A 9,028-nucleotide genomic window follows, 5' to 3' on the forward strand; every position below is an offset into this window, starting at 1 on the left:
TCTTTCAAGTACTTTGATTGATTTATGAATATACTCTTGTCAGTCTATTAAATCTGCAATCCTAAAAAGAATTTTATCTCCCCAATCATAGAAATTTCAAATTCTTCTTGCATCTTATTAGAAAAGTCTTTACACAATCCTTCTTCTCCTCCAAAAATGATATCATCAACAAAAACTTCAATAACCAAGATTTCATCATTAGTCACTTTGTAATATAATTTGTTGTCAGCATTACCTTTAGTGTAACCAAGCTTCAAAAGATATTTGTCCAATCTAGCATACCAAGCTCTAGGAGCTTGATTTAATCCATATAAAGCTTTCCTTAACCTGCAAACCATATCTTTGTCATCTGTCAAATAAAATCCATTAGGTTGTTCAATGTAAACTTCCTCTTCAAGATCACCATTTAGAAATACACATTTGACATCCATTTGATATACTTTATAGTTCTTGTGTGCTACAAAAGCTACAAATAGTCTGACTGCCTCAATTCTAGCTACCAATGCAAAGGTTTTATTGTAATCAATTCCTTCTTTTTGTGAATATCCCTTACACACTAATCTTCCTTTGTTTCTAATTACGTTACCATCTTCATTAATTTTATTTTTGAATACCCATTTAGTTCCAATTACATTTTTGTTTTTAGGTCGGGGAACCAATGTCCATGTGTTATTCTTTTCAATTTGTTCCAATTCATCTTCCATAGCCTTAATCCAATGTTTATCTTCACATGCCTCATTAATAGTTGTTGGTTAAATTTGAGTAATTAAACATACCTCTTCATTTGTCAGTCTTCCTCTAGTCATAACACCTTGGTACTTATTCCCAATTATCTAACTTTTAGAGTGATTCAATCTTACATACCTAGGTGTAATCACTTGCTGCTATTCTTCAGTCACGGTGGAATTCTCATATGATGCCAATGTGACTGGATCAACATTTTGTACCGGTGTACTCATTGTAGGTTCATTTGTGATTATCTCAACTGTCGGTTCAGAGTCCATAGACCTTGAATTACCTCTAAACTGTTCATCAATCTTCACATTTGCACTCTCAATGGTTTTCTATCATCTCTTATTAAAACATCTATATGCCTTGCTCTTAGATGAGTAACCAAGAAATATTCCTTCATCACTTCTAGGATCAAATTTGCCAATATAATCATCTCTCCTAATATAGCATTTTCTTCCAAATATTCTGAAATATTTAAGAGTAGGAGTATTACCAAAGCATAGTTCATGAGGGGTCTTACCAGTTTCACCTTTTATGTGAACTCTGTTGAATGTGTAAACAGTTGTATTCACTGCTTCTCTCCAATGCACATGAGGTAGGTTTGCTTCTGATATCATGCTTCTAGCTGCATCCAAAATAGTTTTGTTCTTCCTTTCCACAACTCCATTCTGCTGGGGTGTCCGAGGTGCTAATAATTGTCTTCTGATTCCATTCACTTCATGGAATGTATTAAATTCCTTAGATGTGAATTCACCTCCTTGATCTGATCTCAAACATTTGATTTTCTTACCGGTTTCATTCTCTACCATTACCTTGAATAGTTTGAACTTCCCAAAAGGTTCTGAGTTCTCCCTAAGAAAAGTAACCCAACACATTCTAGAATAATCATCAATGATTAGCATAAAATATCTATCTCCTTGTATACTTCTAGTTCTTGCTGGACCACATAAATCAGTATGAATTAAGTCAAGAACATTATTATTATTTTCTAGAATACTCTTAAAAGTTGCTCTAACTTTCTTTCCAAATTGACATTCCTTACATACTAGATTGTGAGGTTTAACAATCTTAGGTAAATCCCTTACTGCCTTAGTTGTACTAATTTTCACAATGCAATCAAAATTTACATGACAAGGTCTTTTATGCCATAACCAACTTTCATCAATATGTGCAATCAAGCATGTTTTTTCATTGTTATTCAAATGAAAGATGTTACCTCTAGTCTGATTACTGGTTGCAATTTCCAAACCAGTTCTATTCATGATTTTGTATTTACCATTCTTGAATTGTAACTGAAATCCCTTTTCAACTAATTGACCAACACTCAAAAGATTATGCTTCAAACCTTCAACATAATAAATGTTGTCAATATTGTGCTTACCATCAAAAGATATAGTGGCTTTTACTTTGATCAAACAAGCTTTATCATCCTCAAATCTTACTAGACCTCGATTGTATTCTTGAAAGGTTAAGAATTTACTTTTATCACCAGTCATATGATGTGAACATCCGGAATCAATGATCCATTCATCCTTTTCTTCAATTTTAGCTACCAGGGCCTGCTCTACCGATTGAACAGTAGGTGCCAGTTGATCTTCTGTTATTGCAACAAAAGCCCATCCATTGTCTGTCGGTTCCACATCAAAATCATCAGTAACTCCTTCATCAACATAGTAACATGATTTGTCTCTATTCTTCTTAAATCTGTATCTCTGATATTCAAGGTTAGGCTTATATGTTCTTTTAGCTTCTTCTTTTAATCTTGCATGTCTATCAGCACACCTAGATGCCATATGAACAATTTTATTGCAGTTAAAACATTTAAATGGTGCTTTACCTTCATACTTACTTCTAACTGGACCTTTAGGCATTTCCCTTGCAAATAGTGCTTCAAGCTCTTCAAGTTCTTCATTCTCTCTTCTGATTTCTTCAAGTTCTCTAGCATAGAGAGATTTCCAATCAAATTTTTTAGATGATGATGATGATGTTGTAGATGATGAAGCTTTGAAAGCTAAATTTGTCTTAATTGTAGCAACGAGGCCAAATTCCTCAAGTTCAAAAGCTGAAAGTTTTCCAACCAAAGTATCTCTAGATATTGATGTATTAGGCATTGTTCTCAATTCATTAATAGTAGTTACTTTCATTTTGTATGACGGTGGCAATGCTCTTAAAACTTTTGAAACAATTTCATCTCCACTTAAGGATCCTCCGCAATTGTATACCCAAAACAATTTCATTAACACTTTCCATAAAAGCAGAAATCCTTTCATCTTCTTCCATTTTCCGATTTTCATACCTGACCTGGAGGAATTCCAGTTTTGCAATTTTGATAATGGTATCACCTTCATTCAATGTCTCCAATTTATCCCAAATAGCTTTAGCAATAGATCAGTCTGATAATCTCATGATTTCTTGATCTGACAATGCACTCAAAAGTGCTTCTCTTGCTTTGCAATCATTCTCCTGATCTTTAGCCAAGGTAGGTGGATTAGGTTGACTCTGTGTAGGACCAACATAGCCATTCTTTGTAACATCCCATACGTCTTTTCCAATGCAATTCAGATGTGTCTCCATTCTGATATTCCATATACCATAGTTAGTTCCATCAAGTTTCAGACTATCCTTCCTGAAATAGTTAGTTGCCATAGAATCTCCTCAAGTTGTTAAACTTCTACAAAAAGAGGACTTAGCTCTGATGCCAATTGTTAGGACCCAGACGCAATTGAGAGGGGGGGTGAATCAGTTGTCTATTAATTTCAAACCAAATATAACTTGACCAAACTTAATGCATAATACCGGTAAACCAAACTTAATGTTGGTTAATAGTTTAACAGTTAATAACAGTACCGGTAAAGTTTAATACATGAAACAAAAAGACAAATAACATCCACAACACATGACACAAATGTTTGTATGTGGAAACCTTGTAAGGGGAAAAACCACTGTGGGAAACCTTACCCACAATCAAATGATACTACTGCAGATAGTATGTGTGTACAAATGGAGTCTGCACATGCAAAAAGGCCAACTGCCTAGAGCTCATTGTTCAATTACAAAATGGGAGTCAAACTGACTACAATTGGATGGTTAGATCCAATGATAATGTATTGCTTAAAATAGCATCTTCATATGCTAGATTCAGTATTGGTTAAGCTCTGATTGTCTTCTTCATACCTTCCTTGAATCTTCAAATGATGTCTACGTGTATAGCTCTACTTATACCAAATATCACGACCTTGTAATACCTTATTACATTCCTTTCACACCTTACATTAATATCACAAATGAGATCTTACATATATACCAAAACCTAAGACCAAATGTGTAAGTCAGCTCACTAAGAATATTACAATTAAATCAATTACAAATGAATCAATATGCGATGCATCATGTCGGCTTAATGTATTTACAATAATAACCAATCAATAAGACATCTCCATAGTGTGTCGTGCTGATCTAGAATAGATAATGCTTGTCGGTCCATAACCTAGACCTATTTGTCGGTAACAACAAATATGCAAACTCGATTAGACCAACAACCAAATCACCAAAACCAAGTGTCCAAACAATGTCTTCGACATAACCAAGTAATCTCCAGATGATAACAGATCATCCTCAGTGCCAGTGAACAATATAACTTGCTGATGAACCAGATATCGGTGACTGTGCATAAGTCACTGAACATGTCAGTGAACATAACAAAAGATCTTCAGTGCTGTTAAGTGTTCACAAGTGTTGACATGAATGACCAAACCAATGTAACACATCCATAATACCAACATATTTTACGTCAATGAGGAATTCTTTTCTTTTGCACCTGATCAACATGGTTGGGTGGGGTTATGGCCTTCCTCTCTTTCTGACCATCACCCCATTATTGCCCAATTTTCATTTAGAGATGGTATCAAGGATCAAATTGAGGCCAATAACAAATTTATTCTCAACACAAAATTGTTAGAAGATCATGATGTTCTTGTTGCTATCCACATTGTCAGGCTTTTTAACAGATGGAATTCTCACTCTAAATCCTTCATTGCAAGATGGAACACCTCTATAATTGGTTGGCAAAATATACTTAAGATTGTGGGAAAAAAAGAAAGCCAAGTATGTGAGGCAAATTGAATTTATCCTCACCTCCAATCTGCACAAGGTAGAAGAACAAATCCAAAATGACCTGAGTAGTGATGTCCTTTCCCAGTCGATGGCTATGGATAGAGATAAACTTAGGAAATTGCAGTATGACAAAGCATTAAAAGCAAGGGCGAGAGCCAGGATGCATTGGTTTCATCATGGAGATAAAGGTTCTAAGTTTTTCTTTAAGTATATAAAGCAGAAACAAACTAGAGAAAGAATTGATGAGTTGTGGGTAAAAGATAGAGAGATCTCTAGTGGGGAAGGCATCATGGCAGAATCCCCAACCTTTTACCAAAATATTTTCTCATCTAAGGACTCACCTACCTCTCTTCTTTCCAGGGAGAGATGTCACTCTATCATTCCTAAGCTTCTTTCTCTTGAAGAAAATCAGAGGCTAAATCAACCATTTTCAGTGGAGGAAATCAAGAGAGCCATTAAGTCACTTCACAATGATAAGGCCCTAGGCCCTAGTGGGCTCTCCATTGAATTCTACAAAGCCAATATCAAATGGATTGCAAATGAATTGTTGGAAGTGTATAAGGAAGCCACTGAGAAAGGTCTGCTTAGGGCTGATATTAATAGATGCGTAATTAAATTACTTCCTAAAGAGGGGGATAGGGCTCTCATAAAAAAATGGAGGCATGTCACTCTCCTCAATGTTTCCTATAAAATGCTAGCTATCGGAGTGGAAAATATCATTCCTAGAAGTATATGTGTCACTCAGACATGCTTCATTAAAGGTAGGTGCATACTTGAAAACCTGATCACCAATTGGGAGGCAATGGAATGGGTCTATAACTCAGGTCAGAAGGTAGCTATGTTTCTTCTTGACTTTGGAAAGGTCTATGACAGGGTTGAATAGAAATTCATCACCATGATGCTTGAATAATTTGGTTTTCCCTAGATATTCTATCACCTTGTCCAAGTCCTCCTCAAGGATGCCCATGCACAAATTGGAGTTAATGGTTCCATCTCACAAGCATTTTAGCTTAGTAGGTCTATTAGGCGAGGATGTCCTCTTTCCCCTGCCCTCTTTGTTATTAAAGGGTAACATGGATTCTTTACCTTTAAACTTAAGATGATATTGCACTATTTCTTGAGTTATTAAAGGGTAACATGGATTCTTAACATACAATTTGCAGATGATACTACACTATTTCTTGAGCTATTAAAGGGTAACATGGATTCTTTACCTTTAAACTTAAGATGTTTTGTGGTGCCTCTAGTACAAAAATTTCATTGTCTAAATCTACCCTACTCAGTTGGTCTGATCACCCTCCTAATTGTCTTGCTCCCTATGGATTTCAGTGGGGAGGACCTAACAAGATTGCCAGATACCTAAGGATTTCGTTCTATGTCTCTCCTTGTCTTAAAGATATGTGGAGTTGGATCAAAAGAAAGATTGAAAGGAAACTCACCAAGTGGAATAACCACAAACTCTCACTAGTAGGGAGAATACAAGTCTGTCAAAAAAATCTATCCTCATATAGTATCTACTACGCATCGGTGTGGATGTTTAGTAATTACCAAATTAATGATATTTAAAAAATCTTTAGAAATTTCCTATGGTCAGATGGAAAAGGGAATATAAAGGTTCATTCATTTAAGTGGCAGTGGTGTTGTATGGACAAGGCAATTTGGGGTTTGGGATTGAAGGATCTTGAAGATCAAGGGACTGCTTTAACAACTGAATGGATATTCCATGCATTGGAAGGAAATGAGCCATGGAAGATACTCATTAGGAATAATATTAGCTTGGGTGTTCCCAAAACTGCTAAATCTTGGAAATCCCTTCCTCTTAGTGACCTTTTAGTTGGAAGTTTCCCTGTCTCTATTGTGGTCTCATTGATGTTCAAGCCAATTTGGAGGGTGTGGGAGAGTGTTAGGCACAATATAGCTAATAGTTGGGCTAGTAGGGATGATCTTATATGTGGGAAAGGTCAATTTGGTGGAATTTATTCCACAATGGAAAACCCCTAGCCCTTACTCAAGGTGGGTCAACTAGAAATTGGGATAATAGAGGCATTTTTTGTTTCAAGGATATCTTTTTGAATAATGATCTCATATCATGGGATGACCTCTCTGGTAAGTATCACCTCCCTGCATCCAATAAGATAACTTATAACATCATGTATAATGCATGTGTTGCTTATCAACTTCCCAAAAGATGTGTAACTATTGATAACAAGTTTGTAGACTTCTCTTGGTTTGGTGACACTAAGCTATGCAAGTTGAAATACATTTATATTTATAACTCTCTTATGCACAATGATATAATTCTTAAGCACATTAATTCTTACTGGTATTTTCACTTAACACCCATGCAATGGGGTAAGTTGTTTAAAATGTTTTAGAGTAGCCTGTTGGCTCCCAAAAAGAAGACATTTAGATGGCCACTAATGATTGATAAGCTTCCTATAAAACTTGTTCATAATATAGATGTTATTTGTACCATATGTAAAGTCAATGAAACTACTACACATATATTCTTTGATTGTATCATTGCTAAGGAAATCTAGTTAATGTTTGGATTTTCATTTCCATTGCATGTTAGCCCTCTTGATATTGTTACTAGTTATATTAAAGGCATTAAAAAAGATAGCAATTTATTTTGGAATTTGTTATCTTGCAAAATTCTTTGGTATATATGAAAAATCAGAAATGAAGAAAGGTTTCAAAGTAAAGAGAGGGCCCTTACTGAGTCTTGTCATAGACTCAAACACTACTTTGTCTCTTCATAGGTGGAATTAGTGATCAGGTTGAACAAGGAGAAATTCTAGAGGTTTTTGAATGATGGCCACACCAAGATCTTCTTTCATGAGCTCTCTCATGGATACATGTGGCATAGACTAAATACTGAGGGTACTCCTTTTGTCAGCACCCTAGATATCCTTTTGGAGGAAATCAGGGACAATAGAGCCCTTATTCGGGAGCAGATGATATACTCAGCCAGGATGAGAGACGATCAGAGGTTGGTCTGGATGGAAGGCCCCCTAGGATGGGTCACTTGGATGTAAATAGACAGTCATTGTACATATTGTGCATAATTATTGATGCAGGAGCATCCCCAGTTCATAGCAATCTTGCATCAACCCAAAAAATATTTTCTTTTTGTTTTGCTTTCTGTTTACAGTTCTAGTTTTCCTTTCTGTAATAAGACAGAAAATACCGAAAGAGCATTGATGTTGGAAGAAAACCCCACTGGATCAAACAATAAACCAAAAGATGGAGAACTGTTGGTGATGAAGAGAGCTTTGTGTCATACCGGAGGAGATGAAGAGCCCTTGCAGAGGAAGAATATGTTCAAGACCAGATGTAAGGTCTTCGATAAGTGTTGTAAAGTTGTTATTGATAGTGGTAGTTTATATAATCTTATTTTAGAAGAGATGGTGAATAAGTTGAAATTGGAGAGATTGAAACACCCTAAGCCTTATCAGATAGCATGGATTCAATATGAACATAAGTTGTTAGTAAGTGAACAATGTTTCATGAAATTGAAAATTAGGAATTATCATGATGAAGTCTTGTGTGATATTATGCCTATGGATATTTTCCATCTTTTTTTGGGTAGACCTTGGCAGTTTGATAGACAAGCAATACATGATGGGAGGAAGAATACATAAACTATTGTAGCCAATGGGATGAAGCAAACCTTGTTGCCTTTGGAGGAACCTTTGAAGAATGAAGTTTGTATGAATGCTAGAATCTGTTTGGTAGATGAAAGGAAATTCCTGGATGGACTGAGACATGAGAATGTGTGTTTTGCCTTAATTCCTAAGAAGATTGAGAAACCAAAACCGGAAGGAGAACTCTCGGAAGAGATAAAATATTTCCTGACAAAATATGAAGACATCATTTCAGATAATGTACCTGATGGATTTCCACCTGTGAGAAGTATTAGTCATTGCATGGACTTGGTTCATGGAGCTAGTTTGCCTAACAAAGTTGCACACCAGTTGACATTGACAAAGAATGAAGAACTGAATGGACAAGTGTAGGAGTTGTTGAAGAAAGGTTTGATCAGGGAGAGTCTGAGACCTTGTGCAGTACCAACAATATTAGCACCTAAGAAGAATGGAGAGTGGAGAATGTGTACTGATTCTAGAGAAATAAACAAGATCACAGTTAAATACCAGTTTCCTTTACCTAGGATGGATGACAT

Source organism: Cryptomeria japonica, chromosome 5 (assembly GCF_030272615.1).
Source record: "Cryptomeria japonica chromosome 5, Sugi_1.0, whole genome shotgun sequence".
Taxonomy (NCBI): domain Eukaryota; kingdom Viridiplantae; phylum Streptophyta; class Pinopsida; order Cupressales; family Cupressaceae; genus Cryptomeria; species Cryptomeria japonica.